The sequence below is a fragment of the Microcebus murinus genome, chromosome 7 (assembly GCF_040939455.1).
Source record: "Microcebus murinus isolate Inina chromosome 7, M.murinus_Inina_mat1.0, whole genome shotgun sequence".
Lineage (NCBI taxonomy): Eukaryota > Metazoa > Chordata > Mammalia > Primates > Cheirogaleidae > Microcebus > Microcebus murinus.
Genome location: NC_134110.1, coordinates 59,899,357 through 59,915,737, shown reverse-complemented (window position 1 = coordinate 59,915,737; position 16,381 = coordinate 59,899,357). Strand labels below are relative to the sequence as shown.

The following is a 16,381-nucleotide window of genomic DNA, read 5'->3' as shown; positions in this document are numbered from 1 at the left end:
CTGCAGCAGCTGGGCACTTGCCTTGTTACACACCTGCTACAAAGGCTTCTACAGTTGATTGTACTTCAGAAGAAACTGATACATCTCTCAAATAATCACAAGATAATTCTGGCAGCAACAGCCCACTTGACACCAAGCTGGATGAATATGAGTCTTGGATTTCTGAAGTGGAGACCTCCCTGGAAGTAGAACAGGGAGAGCTGAAAGGTTGAGAGTACTGTTTCAGAGACACCTAAGCAGGAAACCCAACCTTAAAACATCAACCACTTTTCTAAAAGGAGTTTTACTCATTAAAAATGAGAACTTTAGATATTTTGAAATTTACACTACTACTAATAACCTCTGAAGATGCCTAAGGGCATTTCTATCTTTATTCTTACATATGCATTTGATGAATTAGCGCTCAGCTCACAGCTTTAAAAACAGATAATGCTGTTAAGTCCCCTCTGCATTCTACCTACAACAGAAAAAAAATATTACTTACCACACAGAATACCTTTAAAAGTAATTGACTAGAAGCACTAGAAGAGGCTTCTAAATAAAGGATGACTCTGGCACTATTGATGTGAGGCTTAGAGCAAGTCTGAACCGCTAAGAAAAAGGAAGTTTGAGTAAGCTGGGTGATTCTAAGATCATATAAACTTTTGTCACACTGGACCCCAAAATAAGTGATGGACAATAACAAAAGGCCATATCAAGTATTAAGGATAATCAGGACAGGGATTTGCTCAACTGGAAAGCCAGTGATCATGATAAATACCCTTAAACTTATTTTTCAGGTGATAAGGTTGGAAAAACCGAAGTAACCCTACTGGAAGATCATTAAAGGCAGCTAGTGAAGAATTATTTCAAAAGAGAAGAACAAGAATGAGCAGGAGACCTAGTTAGTACTTGGATGTGAGAACGAGGAGATATATAAGGCATGCACGGGGACCCCTAAAGGGAATAAGCACATTAGGCCAAGTATGAAGTACTTATGAAAAGGTTCCCCAATGAAATGCCTCACAATAAATGTTAAAACATTATCCTAATGAGAAAACAAAATACAGAATTGTCACAGCATTCAGTATTATTTTGAATGTATATCAAGAGTGACATGATTAGACTCCCTTAGACTGGGTGCGGTGGCTCACGCCTATAATCCTAGCACTCTGGGAGACCAAGGTGGGAGGATTTCTTGAGCTCAGGAGTTTGAGACCAGCGTGACCAAGAGCTAGACTCTGTCTCTACCAAAAATAGAAAAAAAATTAGCTAGGCATGGTGGCATGTGCCTATAGTCCCAGCTACTTGGGAGGCTGAGGCAGGAGGATTGCCTGAGCCCAGGAGTTGGAGGTTGCTATGAGACAGGCTGATGCCACGGCACTCTATTCCAGGCAACAGGGTGAGACTGTCTCAAAAAAAAAAATGTGTCTTGACTATTCAATACCAAGGACTAGATTTTTTTCAGAGAAAATGTATACTCGCAACTCAAGTAACATACTCGAATTCCTTTTGCAATTAAGATGTGATAACATTAAAGATAACTATAATAATACAACATGAAGCACATAACCATATTAATTTTAAGTTTTCTAGCTCTCCAGGTTTCAATGCAGTAGTACAAGGAATAATCCTTTAAAGAAATGCACTGTTTTGGTTACCTTAGGACAGATCTAATTTCCCACCTGCCTCCTACCCCTCCCAAGGAAAAGTATATATAAAACATATATTTAATTATTATAGCCAGGACCAGGCTAGGCAGGCTGTTAAGAAATTAGATTCAATACCTCAGAGGCCCTTCTTTCTCTCCCAGGTGGTAGTGGATACATTTCCCTTAGAATGTTTAGAGCTCTTCTAATCCAGTTTTATTCTTCTACGTAACCCTAAAACAGTGTTTAGTGGCATGCTACTTTACATTCTGGTACAAGAGACCCTATTTTTTTTTTTTTTTTTGGAGACAGAGTCTCACTTTGTTGTCCAGGCTAGAGTGAGTGCCGTGGCGTCAGCCTAGCTCACAGCAACCTCACACTCCTGGGCTTGAGTGATCCTTCTGCCTCAGCCTCCCGAGTAGCTGGGACTACAGGCATGCGCCACCATGCCCGGCTAATTTTTTATATATATATCAGTTGGCCAATTAATTTCTTTCTATTTATAGTAGACAGAGACGGGGTCTCGCTCTTGCTCAGGCTGGTTTTGAACTCCTGACCTTGAACAATCCGCCCGCCTCAGCCTCCCAAGAGCTAGGATTACAGGCGTGAGCCACAGCGCCCGGCGAAGAGACCCTATTCTGCTGGCTGGCAGTTTAAGTAGCACTGACCTAGGTACTAGAGCCCAGGACATACCTGGGAATGGATCTGCTAGATTGTTAACAGAAAATGGTTTTCAAGTCTTTTAACTCATTTTTCTATTGTGTTTTTGCCTTTGTTGACTTCTAAGAGCTCTTCACAAATTTAGGATAGCAAACTTCTCTTGTTTTGAAGACTGTTTATTTGGGGATTGCTTTGTTATATTTGAATACACTAGGATGTCCCATTCTGTTTTTTGTCATGCCAAATATAATGTGCTCATCATGTTCAACCTAGGTAAAGAGCTATGAAGATCACCATACTTATTTGGGTATCAGAGGATCCTTGCAGTAAAGAGCAAAAATAGTAAGTATTTCAGTCTATATGAACAGAGTCATTGTTAAGGAAATGTATCCTAAGAACATGCTAGGCAACTAAAGGATTCAAAGAGAACATAAAACCAAAAAGCCCTTACAATTAAGAAACAGGTTTTTTAAAATAGACAAATCTAAGGAGAAAGAAGAAAATGTTTATATGTATGGTTCTCATTAATAGATGTTTTAAGATTATTGTGGCTAATGCTACTCACATTCACAATAATTATCCTACAATAGTGCTGCCCAATAGAACTTTCTGTGATGATTGAAATAGCCATTAGCCACATTTGAAACATAGAGCTCATGCAACTGAGGAACAGAATTTTTAATTTTATTTAGTTTTAATTCATTAAATTTAAATAGCCAACTGTCTAATGGATTCTGTTCTGAACTGAGAAGTTCTAGAAGACGCTATTTTCTTAAGAAATTCAGACTTCTAGGGATCAAGCCCACACACATCACAGACAAAAACTCATCATCCCCAGAATGACTCTCTGTTCAACATAACAAAAGTCACTTTACAAGTTGACAAAGCTAGACAGTAAGTGGACAAAAGGTAACAACACTCTATAGCAAGTAAATCCTGAACAGAGACTCGAAATATGTGCTTACACATAAGATAAAGCAAAAAGTTTAGAGCAGAGCATTCCAAAAGGGTTTGCTGTCTTGGCTCCTGTTGCAAGTCAGTCAGTTATAGGCACTTCAAACTTCATGGTGGCTGGGTATGGCCTGGGCAGGATGACCATCCTTGTAATTCAGTATGCCATGCAAATATTTTCTACTCCTGCATAATGTTAAGAACATTAGATTAAAGGATGGCTAAATCTGTGCTTCCATAACTTGTGACAAAATGTTTAAGTGGGCATGGATGACCCTGGAATGGAAAAATATGTGTGTTTCCTGGGCCTTACCAATATGTGAGCAACTCCACTTGGAAAAGCCCCCTTAGGCTTATCTGAACAATGGCCAGCCTAGAATAGCAGCCTACCATTTACCTAGATTTTACAGTTTACAAATCTTTCTCATATATAAGATACCTCACTTACTTTAATAAGTTAGTAAGTTTAATAAGTTAACTGTCACAAATAGTTTTTCTTCCCTCATGGGGGTTGAAAAGGAGAGCAAGGGAAACCCCAAAATGGAAAACTCTGAAATAAGACCAGGTTGAGAGAAGAGATGAACACATAGATTGGTAGTAGCTATTAGTTTTCTCTGTCAACTATCCTCTGTTGATGATAAATGCAAAAACCATTTATCCCCTTTAAAAATTGGTCTACACTGCTTTCCAGTCTTTTTGACCCTCCTAGAAAAAATTCTAAATTTGACCAAAGTAAGAACACCATGTCCCTAAAACCTTGTTTATCCAGTAACAGGCTATTTATTTACACTGTGCTTGTACAGAATATTTTCTGTTACTTTACACAAGCAGCGAAGCCCCATTAAACACTCTGCACACCAAGGGGATACATACACTTTAAAATCTGTGTATTTCAATGAGAGTAGTTTTATTCATCTTTTTGGTAAAAGAGCATCAACTTCAATTAATGATTGTTCTGTTGAATTTGGTTGCATCATAGTATCTTTAAATTACCAAATACCAAAACTAAAATTCCCCCTTTTCTCAATAACCTCCCTTTTCTACTGACAACAGTGAAAGATGAGGAAGGAGGACTAACAAAGAACATTTTTCCTAGTCAAAACAATCCTAACTTAGGTAGGGCAAGTCCTATTAAAGCATGTTGTAAATACGAAAATTAAGGCTGAATATGAGTATTTAAAATGTTGATGCTCTTACGAAGTTCCTAGATGAACATACAGAGTCAATTAATAATAATCAGGTAAAAATAAAATTTTAAGCAAACTTTAGGAAGACCATTTAAACAAATCTATTAATTGACTCCCTTTTCCATACTTACATACAACACATTAAAAGGTATATGGATATGATCAAAAGGTGTAAGGATAATGATCAACTCAATCCAACTTAATCATCAGATCCACTAGTAGAAGCAACTGCTAGAAGCAAATTTAGTTTTCTTAAGTTTTAAAATATTTCTTAAGTTTTAAAATATGGCTAATTCATTAACCATAATTGGACCTATAGCTGAAATGAATTGAAAACTAGCCCACTGGAGTAACTTTTACTCCAGTTTAAAGCCCTAAAGAATTTTTAAAAGACATGTAGAAACTTCTTCAAATTAGGGAGCTCATCACATTAATCTATTTTGTCTAGATATTTTTATAGCACTCACCTACCCCATCATACACATATTCTAAGGAAAAGTTTTGAAAGAAAAAAATTATGTAAGCAACTTCCAGAAGTTTCCAGATACTTAATGGAATGAACTATCTTAAAATTCAGATGGTTCTGAGGTTTAAAATCTAACCTTGAAGCCAAATCCTGGAGCTCAGACCACCTGCACAGAAATTCTATTGGGGTATTAGAGTACAACAGTTCAAAAAGAGTTCATATAGCTACATGTTTTGCAATGCTATGTGTCAAGTAATTTCCATGAAGGCCAATGTTTTAATTCCTTTTAATCGTTGCCAAGTAGTATTGTTGATCCACAGAAAATCTCAGGATCTCAGTGTCTGGTAGAGCAAACTGTTACTGATACAAGGATAACACATTTCTGGAATGTGCAATTTTCTCTTGCCATTTTTACTAATTCTAGTCAAGAAAACATTTGGGACTAGGTATCTTTCTGAATTCAGAATTTCTCAGATTTTATAACAGTAATGTAGTACATGCACTTCATAGATATTATATAATACTCTCCAGAAGAATGTGAGTCAGCACCCTGTAATCACAATATTTCTGCAGCAAAATTTAGGAATATTAACACTAAATGGGATAAGTAAAGATAAAAATAGGCCCAAATCAGCACAGATTCAGGTCAAGTGTTTTTTTTTTCCAAATTAGTTTAGGTCATACCAAGGAAGTTAAAAAAAAAAAAAATGTCAAGGGTTTTTTGGATTCCAGAATGATAGTAAGGGATTGAGGACCTGTAGCTTTGTAGCAAAGAATCAAGTACTAGAATTTTAACATAATATACACTGTATCTGTCCATAATAAATTTAAGAATCAGGTACTCTGGCTGCCAGAACCCATGGAATAATAAATATCTTCAGTGTATTCTATCTGCTCCCATACTCCCCACCCCTAAAAAGAGGGTGACATTATGAACTGAGTTCTACAATATTATTCATTATTCTAAAGATTACTTTTCCATGATTTGGCAAAAATCATTAATACATCAGCTCATTGATATCTTGAGACTAATCTGTGTGTGTGTGTGTGTATGTATATGTGTGTGTGTGTGTGTGTGTGTGTGTGTGTATTTAGACTGATGTCTCAAGTCTCTAAGAGGAAATACCACTAGAAATATTAAACAATGCAGGGTTAAGTTTCCATTAGAGCAAGACTCTTACCTAAAAAAATGCTTATTCTTTATTCTGGTCTTTCTTCAAAATATGAAGCTTTTGCTAAATTTCCACTGTAGAATCTACTCAGGACTGTGATGGCAACTAGAATCCACCCCCCAAAAGATTCCAAGCCAACTTAGGAGAAAAACATTATGTATATCAGAAGTAGAACACAGATGGACAAACAAAAATTAGATAAATGACTTGACTTGCTACCAAGAGGTGACAACTTTGTTTCTCTTTAAGATGTATACAAGAGATGTGGTTAAAATGCAGATTGTGATTTAGGTTTAGATAGGGCTGAGATTTTGCATTTCTCTCCTAGGAGACAATACCAACTCAGCAGCTCATCCAAATACTATGGACTATGCTGCACAAACAAAGATGGTAATACACTCATTAAAAAAAATCATGCCAGTTTAGGACTAAAAGAACTGTTTTAGTCCCAACTTTACTTTATAGCTGGGGTTTAAAAAAATAAGCAATTTGTTCAAATTTACACAGGTAGGAAAAAGTACGGGAAACACTACAATTGTAAGTCAGAACTTTCAAGAAATCCTACTATTTAGGCCGGGTGTGGTGGCTCACCCTGTAATCCTAGCACTCTGGGAGGCTGATCGCTCAAGGTCAGGAGTTGGAAACCAGCCTGAGCAAGAGCTAGACCCCATGTCTCTACTAAAAACAGCAAGAAATTAATTGACCAACTACAAATATATTTACAAAAAATTATCCGGGCATGTTGGCGCATGCCTGTAGTCCCATTACTTGGGAGGCTGAGGCAGGAGGATCGCCAGAGCATAGGAGTTTGAGGTTGCTGTGAGCCAGGCAGATGCCATGGCACTCTAGCCCGAGTGAGACTGTCTCAAAAAAAAAAAAAGAAAGAAACCCTACTATTTAAACTGCTTTTCCTTCACTTTAGCCATAAAAACTTGAGTCTAAAGTTCTAATTTGTATTAACATCAAATGTATTTAAAAGATTTGCTTTAGCATACTCTAAAATTAGAGCAAACATGTTTATTCAATAGAATCTGTTTAACAAGATCAGACTAAAGAAACACTAAATTGATACCCTCAGCTCTCCTGAATTTTCAGGAAAGCTAATGCTATTATTCCCTCCAAGTCTCTGGCCAAGTTAAAAATATCCAAATTTCAACACCAAAACCCAAATTTCAACAGCAAGAAGTTTATATACTATGAATTTTTTTTAATGAAACAACCACAGAAGCTCAAATCCAAAGTTTACTGTGGAATTACATTTTGCACAGGGGTTCAATTCTAAAGTTAAATCCATACATAGAAAATCAAGTATAATCAAAAAATTATCCTTGGAAATATGTTCAAAAGGTAGAATGCTAGGAGATAGATATCTACATATATATATTTATATATCTATATCAACTTTCAGTAAGTCCTCTAAAAACAGTCATTCCCCAACAGCGGAGTATTATATAAATCACCTTATGAAAGAGAATACATCCTAGAAAATCACATTGACTCTGGCAAGATGTTCATAACTAGAAAAACAAGAACTTAGATTTATCTTTCATATCCCATGCTCTGAGGTATAACTCACTGAGTGGAATGAGAGCAGAATCTTTTGCTCTATTTAAAAAATGTCTGATTCTGATTAACCCCAAATACTCAAATCCACAAAGTGAAATGGTTGAATGATGTGATAAACTGTAATTTAAATCCCAAACCCCTCTCCAATATTCACTATATTAAAACCTAAACTAATATTTCCTAAAACTTACCCTGTAATATATACTTAATACAGTAATAATTTGTTATATATTCAAGATAAAGTTTTAAGTGATCCAGTCATTGGTAAACAAAGCATATAACTAAATCAGTCAAGTCTGTAAACTTATAACTATCAAGTCTATTTTAGAACTTTAAAGAGCTTAAGGGTCACTGCACTTAAAGAGGTAAATATAATTTCAAATTTTGAAAAATTCTAAGCAACACAGCACTTTACTTCATTTTACAAGTCCCTCACGGATGTGAAAATACTTACATGGACAAGTTGGGAGATGGAACCCCCCTATCATCAGCTAGGTTCCCAAGGTGGCTCAGCGTTGAAGTCGAACTGCTCTCTATACAGCACTTCTCCTAGGCCCTCTGGGTAGTTGTATACTTGGTCAGAAAGTTCGCCCTAAAGAAGGAAATAAAAGAAATAATAGATAGTCCTACGTTAAAACAAATGTTCAATTGACTTAAAGATGAGCTGTAGAATAAGTGTTAGTTTTAATAGTGTATTTCATTAAAGTCACATTACACAAATGATGTTTTCAAAGGGCTTACCACAGTGCCAAGTAATTTGCTATAGTCAACATTTCCAAGCTGCTGTACTACAAAATTCACAGAACTTGACGTCACGGCCATCTTACCAAGTTATTTCTCATGTGTTTCCAGCCTTTATCTAATTTCATTTTTGCTTTTTATTTTTCCCCTAAAACCCAAATTTTTAAGTGGCCTAGGATGTAAAAAATTCCAACTACTCCCACAAATCTGGTGTATATGCAAGACTTTATATGTCTAATGTTCTAGCATGACCTAATAGTCTGGATAGAACTACCCAGAACACCCTTTTACTCCTCAAATTCTTCTTTGCTTAAAGTATAAAATACCACTACAATGCCAAAAAGATAAGCAAAAGATTTTATGACTTAGCCAATACATTATGCATCCGAAATAATCTTTGAGAACTACCTTATAATATTAGGCAAGTAACCCTTCAAGTTTTATCTCCTGACATCTATTTAGACCTACTTCACTCCATCAGCACCAGAAGCAAATAAATGTCAAAGTGCTTGGCATACTACACAAAATGCTAAGTGTTAGAAATGGGCTACTACCCATTACTGTTGGACTTATTAGCACCTCTGGACTAAAATGCTATACCTCTATTTCTATTCAATTCAGTGGTTCCTGTTTAATATAACCTGATAGTATTTGCTAGAAAGGGGTGATTAGAAGGAAAACAGAAAATTATAAAACTAGAAATTAATACCTAACGTTTATCTCACCTCAATCAGAATCAAGGCACCCCCAAGGGAGGTAAAATGTTCATCTAATAGGGCAAACTGATCACACTCAAGGACACTTACAGATGAGGAAAGAACCAAACCAACATGCAACAATGATTATAACTTTATGTTAAATTCCAAACAATGTATTACTCCATAGCAAACAATCCAATTCTTCCCACACAAAGATAATTTTAAAAATAAATAAAAAGCGCTCATGCTGGGGACAGTTCATTCTCAATTATTATAAGGAATACGATAATTATCCTGGGTGAAACATTATTCATCTCTTCCCTGCTACATATCCACAGCTATTTTGCTGCTTAATGCAACCCAAGAGCAGTGATGTGAAACATTAAGGACATTAAACTTCAGACATTCAAGAATGTTCTTCAGTGAGATCTCTAATAAAACATTTCCATTTAACAAAAGATAGTGGTAGGGAATGAAGGCCCCCACATTTGAAAGGCACATTTTAATAGAAAAAATAAAAGGGGTACATAGGGTAAGCAGGACATTTACACACAGGATAGATGAAATCTGAACAGTTAATGTAATAAAAAGCAGGAAGAACGAAGGTTAACAGAAATGTGGAGAAAAGGCAATATGGAAAAAGGCAAATTACTCTCATTTAAAATGTTGGGTAAACATTGCAATCAAGCTCCTTAAAATTTATTTGAAGAGAATTTCTGTAACGACACCACCTTAGCACAGGAAGGACCAGACTGAGTCAATAGGCCAGGAAGACACACCAGAAAATCCTATACTTTGACAGTAGTTACCCAAAACTTAGCATCTCAAAATTATCACTATTTCTCTGAACACACATTGCCTTTACCAATGAATCTTTAAGTTGCTCTGTGGTATTTTCTAAAAACTCCAAACCCCAGTCTAATCATGAGAAAACCACCAGACAAAACCTAAATTTAGGGGAGGTGGGTATTCTACCAGATACCCAGCCAGTACTCCTCTACTCTGTCAAAGTCATGAAAAATAAGGCAAGACTAGAAATTGCCACAGATCAAACTGAGGAAGATATGACAACTAATACAATGTGGTACCTTGGACTGGATTCCAGGACAGAAAAAGGACATTAAAGAAAACCTGCTGAAATCCACAGAAAGTCTGGAATTTAGTAAATAGTATCAAAATCAGTTTCTTACTTTTGGCAAACATACCATCATGTGGTTACACGTTAATAATAAGATAAACTGGCTGAGAAGTATGCAGGAACTCCATCTTTCCAACTTTTCTGTAAAACTAAAATATTCCAAAACAAAGTTTATTTTATAAAATATTTCAGGCAAGGCATTTCTATAATTTAGTACTACTCAGCAATACAAAGAAACAATCCACTGATAAATCCAACATGGATGAATATAAAAAATGTGCTGAGCTAAAGAAGCCTTTTACACAAAGGAATGCATACTGTATGATTCCATTTATATGAAAGTTCTAGAACAGGCAAAACTAATCTATGTTTCTTTTTTAAAAAATTAGAAAGGTAGTTGCCTCTGTGGAGTGGGAAACAGTAGGAACAGACAAGAAAAAACTTGGGGGCCATGGCAACTTTCTACATCTTAATAGGGGTCTGTGTTACACAGATGAATTTTTGTTTTGTCTGTGGGTTTTAGTGTTATGTGCATTTTAGCCCCCCAAAATTTAAAACATAGTAAACAGTATTGAGCTACATGTAATGACATGCACATACTAAGGTTGAAGGGGTGAAGCATTCTACTGTCTCCAATTTACTTTGAAATGCATCAAAAAATAAGATATGGCAAATACAAATAAGGAAAATGTTAATTGTAGAATCTAGGGTGAAGGTACAACCACCTAGAAAATCTATATAAAACCTTGGCGGAAAAAGGCACTGATAACTTGATTTCACTTATCACCTATAATCATTTATTTAGTAGTCATCTTTCCTACTTAATGTAAAAACTCCTCAGGGCTTATCTGTCTACGCTCTCATATGTGTAAAAGAAACTGAAGAATTACTAGGGCCTTTCCAGACAATCATTAGCCATATTTCTGCCAGGCTAGTCCATAGCAACCTTTGCTGAGCACACAGCAATTTTCTGTGGGGATTCACGGTGGAAACACTACGGGACACAGAACTTTAACGTATCCAAGATGCCACCACAAAAATCCAGGTAAATGTGCTGAAATATTATGGGGCGGTAAACTCTGTCCCTGACCGTTTCATGTTTCTGAACCAGCAGCTTAGTCTGAGAAACACACGTCCAGGATATACTCTATGTAAGGGTTAGAACACATCACCCACCATTAACTGCTGGCAACCACGATAGTACTCGATAAGCCACCCCAGTCTGCCATTCTCCCTTTTTGCCCAGGAACCGTGGCGCGGACGGGAAAACGAAGCCATGGTGACTAATCCTTAGGCTCCAGGAGGTGACTGGGGTGAGTGAAGGCTACTTGGCCCAATCAGGAGCGCCGCAGGGGCGGAGCAGCAGCCCTGAGGCTTCCAGAAAGGGGCCAAAGGCCTCTCGCTCGCTACCTGACACCGGGGCTTCCCCGCCGCCAGGCCCCGAGTGGCGTCAACTTTCCTCCACCAGAGGGGAACCGCGCTCCCCGAACCCCTCCTCCCCCAAGAATCCGACTTCCTCCGCAGCTGTCACCAGAGGCCGGCGCCGAGCCCGCCCCGCTCCATTCATAACCCGGGACCCCGGCCGTTACAGCCCAGGGCGCCGCCCGCCCACCGGGCTCCAGCAGGCGAAGGCGGCGTCGCAGCGCGGCGCCGGGGCTGCGGGACCCTGGCCCCAGAGGGCTGCGACCGGCCCCCTCCCCGGAAACAGCAATGCACCACGGGAGAGGGGTGGGGGCCGCGACCCCCAGTGGCGAGACCCCCACGCGCGCGGCGACACGCACACGCCCCCTCGCCCCAACCGCAGCGGGTCGGGCTCGCCCGAGCCTCCGGCGGCCGCCTGAGGGTCCCGAGGCGCAGCCCGCCGCCGCCAGCGGCACCGACAGCCGCCACACACGCCGCCGTCCGCCATGTTCGAGGCGGCCGGCCCCGGGCGCAGCGGGGACGCCCGAGGGCGGCGGGGCCCAGCCGGAGGCACCTGCCGCCCCCCCGAGGCCGACCCCGTGCCCTGGCCCCTCCCGCGCCGCCCCGCGTCCCCCGGCTCGGTACTCACGTGAGATAACGGCCCAAAGAGTCGGGTAAAGCGTCTTCTCTTTTTCGGCGGAATTTTTAAAGAGGGATGTGGTTACCTTGAGCAGAAATACCCAAGGCGGCCTGGGCCATAGGCTGCGGGAACGACGTGGGGGGAAAAGCGCGGCACCGACACCAGCTGTGCAGCAGTGGCGGCGGCGGCCGGAGGAGAGAAATAGGACGGCGCGGGCAAAAGAAGAAAGGCGCGGGCTGGGGGGAGAGGATTCGGCCTCGTCACACCGCGGAGGAGCAGAGCGAGGGAGGATGAGAAGAGGCAGAGAAGGCGACAGCAGGAGAAAAGAAGGAAATAGTACAGCACCGAAGAGAGCCAGAGAGTGTGGGAAGGTGGTGCCGGCGACGCCAGTATTTATACCAAGGGGCGGGGCCTGTGACGTCACAGCCGGCCGGGCAGCCGCGCGAGCGGGGCGGAGCCCGGCTGCAGCCCGGGGAGACTGGAAGGGGCGGAAGAGGAAGGAGCACTGAGTCGAGCGGGCGAAAGGGGAGGGGCGCCGCGCGGCCGGGTCTTGCAGGTGCCGACTGGCCGGCCGCTTCCCGCCCTCCCGCCACCCGCTGCTCCCCGGCAGGCGGAGAGCCCGCTGCGCGGACGTGGGCGGGGGAGAGGGGAGGCGGCTCGACTGAGCTCGCGGTGCGCCTCGCGCCACCGCCCAGCGGGCGCCTGCGCTCACGCGGCGGCGGGCCCCAGCGCATTGTGAGCTGCGCCGGGCTCGGCGCTGGCGGCATCTCCGAGGGCCGTCCCAGGCCAGAGGTGGCCGCGACCCCTGCACTGCCTCAAGTAGGGGAAGCCTGCGGGCGCCGTCGCCGAAGCTTTCCCGAGCGAGATCAGTCCGCTTTGTGAGGACTGTAGTCTGCGTCCAGGGACTGCCCTTCCTGGCTGAGGCTGCGGCCGCCGCGGGGCGCGGTGCTCCTTTATGGAAACGAGTTCCTCGTGGCCGGGAAGGACCGGCCCAGCGTTCGGGTGGTTACACAGGCTTGTGACCGCATACACATGTCCTCAGTGCTCGTACGTTGCAATATGGAGTTGCAGGAATTTCTTAGAGGAGTGGCTCTTATGTCTTCATTTTTAAAAAGGGTTGGTGCAGTCAGTCCCCGTCCTTATTAATGCAGGGCTAGTGTTGGAGAGGGGGTTACTGATATTACCAGCGCACATTACTGTAATCCCCCAGGTCTCGTTTTCGCGATCATTTTAAATTTTCTACTCCATAACAAACTTTTTTACTAGCGGGTCTAAAGATGACCTACATAGCTTTTAGTTTATTCTCATCTTTTTTAGATGTCTTAGTACTAGTGATTAGAGACCCTGAGTCCTCCCGTGCTAACGTTTTGCAACTGAGATTAACGGCACAAATGAAATATGTATTGACACACCCCTCCAAAGTTAAGGATTTGGGGATTAAGACCCTTTTTTCCTTTTCATTCTTCCCTCTGTTTACTTTGTGAGCAGCACTGTGGTTGATTAATAAATCATCAAAAGAAAAAGGAACAGAGAGCCTTCCTACGTGGAAAGGCTGGATATCTTTCGATGCTGAAATGTAGTCTCTCAGATGAGAGAGTGTTAGGTAGAAATCAGGAGCTGTGGACTCATTCCTCGTTTCGTTATTTCGTATTTTGCTCTGCTATATGTTGGCTCTCATTTCTTAAAGTTCTCTTCAGAACGTTTAAAAGCACAGCAGTTTCGCTAGTCCTTTGATCGCAGAAGGAAATGAGTGGGTTTTCTGCTTCCAACATAGGTTCATGGTTGCAAATGAGATTGAAAAAGTAGATTAGGGTGAGACCAAGAAAGGGTTAGCATTGAACTTTATTCTGGAACCATTTAAGCGGGAACATGATATACTCAAAGGTATATTTTTAAAAGATTAGGGCTGGCATCAGTGGATGAGATTGAAAAGAGGTAGAAAGTTTCTAAGTGAAGGAAGCTCCTACAGCTGTTTTAAAAAGAGTACTAAGGAGTTCAGAATGAGTGGAGGGAAAAGGCATAGAAAGACTAGAGGTAATCTTGACTTCCCAGGGATAGGAGAAGGTGTCAAATGATTTAGGGATATCAAACTTACCAACCGGGAGAATTCAGGAACAATGAACAGAGGTAGAAATATTAATAGAAGGACTCAATTTGGAGGGAATAAGATAAGGCTGCTTTGAGCATTAAGGGTTTGAGCTGTTGATGAAATACCCAAGTAAAGCAAAATATATATATTTGGTTTTATATACAAAACAAAAATATATAGGTTTTGAATAGTTAAAACATTCACATTTTTTTTAAAGTTTTTTTTTGTTTTTTTTTTTTTTTTTTGAGACAGAATCTCACTTTGTTGCCCAGGCTAGAGTGAGTGCCGTGGCGTCAGCCTGGCTCACAGCAACCTCAATCTCCGGGGCTCAGCGATCCTTCTGCCTCAGCCTCCCGAGTAGCTGGGACTACAGGCATGCGCCACCATGCCAGGCTAATTTTTTTTTTTTGTATATATATTTTTAGTTGGTCAATTAATTTCTTTCTATTTTTGGTAAAGACGGGGTCTTGCTCAGGCTGGTTTCGAACTCCTGACCTTGAGCAATCCACCCGCCTCGGCCTCCCAAAGTGCTAGGATTACAGGCATGAGCCACCACACCCGGCCTAAACATTCACATTTTAAAACATGATATTTCAGCTGTCCAGCACATCTTTTTGTGCACTAATAACCTTTCTAAAAAGCTGACTTGCTTATCAAGAATCTGATGCTATGGTTATGGACTACAGAGAGAATCGCAATAGTCCGATGCCAAGCCATTCAAGGAAGAGAGTGCTTGCTCCAAGATGGAATGAGTGATTAGGGTTGTCATATTCCTCAGAGGATGAAAGGGGGTTCTCATTTTGGCAAATGGCATATTATTGGTAAACTCTGATCTCTTGTTAGGAAGTTTGGATTCGTATCCCAAAGGCATTGGGAAAGGTTTCAATCATGGGAATGCTGCATTTTAGAAAAGTGTAGAAAGTGGGTATGGGAAGAGAAAGTGCTATAAGTTGTGGCAGGGAGGCCACTTAGGAAGCCATTGTATTCATTCACGGAGAATGATAAGGGCCTAAAAAGAAGTTACCTTTAACTGAGCAATTTCAGTGGAGTAGGAAGAACAGAAGGTTGCAGAGGATTGAGTGAAGAGCAGCTGAAGGGAAGTCAGTGAATGTTGACCTCTCCTCAAGTGGTTGGTACTGGACTAGGGCCTAATCCAACATTATTTACACCATGAAGCAATTTAACAACTTTTATTATTAAAACAATGTGCCCATGGGGATTAGTATGTGTATTCAGATTTAAAGAATAATGCTAGCTTTTTTTTTTTTGCCACCCCTCCCCCTAATGCTAGCTTTTAATGAATACAATAGAATCTTGAAAACTGTGCTGCATTGGAGTAGACAACATAGTATGTAACTTTAATAGAGTGATAGCTATCTAATGAGAACAGCCTATTTAATTGTGTTTGGGTTTTGGGGTTTTGGTTATTTTGCCAAGTTGAATTACTCATACATAAATACACAGGTAGTACCAGTGAATATATTACCGTTAAATAAAGAGCCCTAAGATAAAATGATATAATACCATTCACACTTAGATCATCCTGGTCCATTGGTTCAAACCCATTTGATTTTGTGCCAGTAGATATAAAAGATTTGAATGAATTAGATTGTTGATAAAGGTAAGTCACTCAAAAATAATCAGTAAATCCAAAATCACCAGCCCATAATGGAAATCTCATGCAGTCACAGATATAAAAGTGACAAATATAAAGAGCCCAATGGTAACTGAGAATTAAAATCCCAGTTTAATTCTGTGGTTTGAATGTGTCTCCTAAAAAGCATGTATTGGAAACTTAAGCCCCAGTGCAACAAATTTGGAGGGTGGGGCCTAATGAGAGGTGATTAGGCTATGAGGGCAGAGTTAATGGATTAATGCATTAATGCCAGGAATGGCATTAATTAATTAATAATGGCATCCTTATAAAAGGATGAATTCAGTCCCCTTTCTCTTTCTCTCTCTAGCCCTCTGTTTGCCCTTCCTTCAAGGGTTGGCACAGCAATAAGGCCCTTACCAGATGCTGGCCACTCAATCTTGGACTAGC

At 40.7% G+C, this 16,381-nt stretch overlaps 1 protein-coding gene across 9 annotated transcripts in view; it reads right to left on the bottom strand.

Moving 5' to 3' along the window:
• AZIN1 (antizyme inhibitor 1) overlaps positions 1-12,647 on the bottom strand; it is a 34,207-nt gene extending 21,560 nt beyond the window's left edge. For 3 of the 9 annotated variants that reach the window (XM_076005112.1, XM_012784313.2, XM_076005108.1), the window contains exons 1-3: positions 12,258-12,647; positions 8,085-8,222; positions 34-179 (exon numbers count right to left, since the gene is read on the bottom strand). The gene's annotated coding sequence lies outside the window, so the exon portion shown is untranslated. Of the gene's footprint in view, positions 1-21; positions 180-8,084; positions 8,223-12,257 lie in introns of all 9 variants that reach the window. The other 6 variants (XM_076005107.1, XM_076005109.1, XM_076005111.1 and 3 more) reach the window with 3 other exon arrangements.
• Positions 12,648-16,381: the final 3,734 nt, after the last annotated feature.